The following is a 3,103-nucleotide window of genomic DNA, read 5'->3' as shown; positions in this document are numbered from 1 at the left end:
ACTCCACACACCTTAATTCACTTTAATTGTAAAATTTATTATATAATTTATTATATATATATATTATAAATTTATTAACTTATATATATATATATATATATATATATATATATGTATGTATGTATTTAATAACTACACATATCTATCTATTTATAGGAATCGAATACAATATTTATTCCGGCTAATTCACTAACGTACTGTGAAACTACTTTTAAAATGACGTCATTCCCCCAAACGGTTTCATTTCGAATTACCAATCCCGTTTCAATGATACTTATCTTTCAATAAATCTCAAAAACAAAGTGATTTAATAAAATTTAAAAAACTTCCATATGTTGGTTGATCGTACGATCATCATGTACGTGCTTATGTATGTGTGTATGAGCGCGTGCGTGTGCGTGCAAGTATAAGTAATGTAAGTAGGTGTAATTATACGAACTCGTTGAATAAGTATTATTACTGCATGGCTACTGACCTTTTTACTATTGCTATTATTAATTTCATTACTATATCAGCGTCACATTAAAAAATCGTGCTATACTCTGTGTTCGGTGATACACAAGTAATGATAACAATTCAGTCGAATCATGATACTATATATTGAAAACATCAACATTTCGAGCGGTCCGGCCAATATTAGTGCCGACCGTTTTCCGTAGACCTTCTCGTAGAGGGTTCGATTGCGAGCCGAGCAAGTGCAATTATAGCTTGAAATTCACTCGAATTCAAGTTGAAATTTGTCGAAATTGAAACAAGTAAAAATGTGAATTATTTTCGAACATTCATTAATAGACTGTTGATGAACGACAGCATTGACGATGTGAGAAAAATTTTTAACTGCGTGATAGACATTGAAAACGTTCTATTGTTAGGTAATCAGCATATTCGATATACTCCAATTTTTTTCCAAATATTATGTCCAAATTTAAATAACTATTAAAACAAATGAATGAATAAATCAACAAACAAACAAACGAACGGAGAAACAAACAAATGATGTCACCAAAAAATTAACAAATACACACAAGCAAACACATGTACAAAAGAAATTTTTTCTTAAATGGTGGTAGAGTAAGAAAGGAGCGGTTTCAAGTACACCAGCTTGGACACGCACGCACACACACAAACACACACACACTCAGAGCATACCAACCACCAAACTACCAACGAAACAACCGATCTATCAACCAAACAGCCAAAGTATCAACCTTTCAACCAACCAACCAGCCAACCAAAAACCAAACATACATACAAACAGACGTACAAAAAAAAACAAATAAATACGCATATGCACGTGTTTTTGAGTGAGTAGGTATATAGCCTGCCTGATATACATATGAAATGAAACAAATGAATAAAGTTTTAATTTAATTTAAATCAGATAAAAATGTAATTAAATAATAAACAAACAGGCAAACAAACAATGAAACAAACAAACTAACAAATTGACAAGCAATACAAACAAACCAGCAGACAGACAAAAACAGGCTAACAAGAAAAAAATTAGTGTTTGTGTGTGTGTGTGTGTGTGTGTGTGTGTGTGTGTGTGTGTGTGTGTGTGGTGTGTGTGTGATAAATAAACACAGGAAATGATGAAATGAAAGAAATAAAATAAACCAAAATTTTATTTAAAACCATCCGGTTAAAAATATATTTAAATAATTAACTCCAACACTAAGCTTATCTATGGAAACTGTGTGAATGACTGGATGGCTGAACGAACGAACGAACGAACGAACGAATGAATGAATGAATGGTTGAACGAACGAATGAATGAACGAACAAACGACCAAATGAATGAATGAATGAACGGATAAATGAATGAGCGAACGAATGAATGAATAAATGAATGAGTATATAAATATATATAGACATACACAAACATTTACATGTACATATATAAATTTTAAAATTGTTCAAGTAAGGAGCGGTGGCAAGTAAATTTGGAATTCATAACGACAAATATGTACATACACAGGCATACAAATATCTAAAATAATTTTTTAAATAATAAATCTATTTAATAATTAAATAAAAATATTATTAATTGCGTGTGTACGTTATCCGGTTTTCAAACCAAACGAGCCAATCAGGAAGTTAGGGTGGCGTTCCTTAATTTCCTACTAGTATAGAATTCATTCTAGTATAGTTAATATATTGTTGTTAAGCACCTATAATAATGTTTCCTATACATTAAATAAAGTTTTTTAATGATGTCAATGATTGAAATGATAAGAAAATATGAATGGAACTGGTATAAATAGAGGCCGAAAATGCGTTGAAATCCGACCGGGCACTTTAGGGCATTCCCTTAGCGCCTGGTCCCTTTTTTTTATTTCTTTATTTTAGTTAAGTTATTTATTATTTCTAGACGTGTTCGTTACTTATTATTTCTAGATTTATTCGATTATTTTATTCGTTACATATTATTTCTAGATTTATTCGTTTGTTTTATTCGTTACATATTATTTCTAGATTTGTTCGTTTATTTTATTGTTATTATTTTTGCGCGGTCATACATACACCCACACAAACACATACACATACATATATACATCCATATACTCGTTGTTTTGTTTGCTTGATGTTTTATTCTCTTTTCCTTATTTTTTTCTTCGTAATTGTACAAATAGGTGTATTAATTCGTAAGTTGAGCTAATTGAACATAGGTAGGTGAGTTAATTTAGTGAACATAGGTAAGTTAGGGACTCTATTCTTTCTTTCTTACGTTCTAGTTTATTTGTATTGTATTGTTTTGTATTGTTTATTGTTCAACACAACATCAACAGCAGCAATCAAACACAACAATCAACACAATATTATTTTCGTTATATTTTAAGTTAAGTTGTTTATTATTTCTAGACCATTCGTTACTTATTATTACTAGATTTGTTCGTTTATTTTATTCGTTACTTATTATTTCTAGATTTATTCTTTTATTTTATTCGTCAATTATTTTTTCTAGATTTGTTCGTTTATTTTATTGTTATTATTGCGCGGTCATATATAAACCCACACACACACACACACACACACACACACACACACACACACACACACACACACACACACACACACACACACACATACATACATATATTCG

Source organism: Helobdella robusta (genome assembly GCF_000326865.2).
Source record: "Helobdella robusta unplaced genomic scaffold HELROscaffold_76, whole genome shotgun sequence".
In the NCBI taxonomy this organism is placed as follows: Eukaryota; Metazoa; Annelida; class Clitellata; order Rhynchobdellida; family Glossiphoniidae; genus Helobdella; species Helobdella robusta.
Note: the sequence above shows the minus strand (reverse complement) of the source record.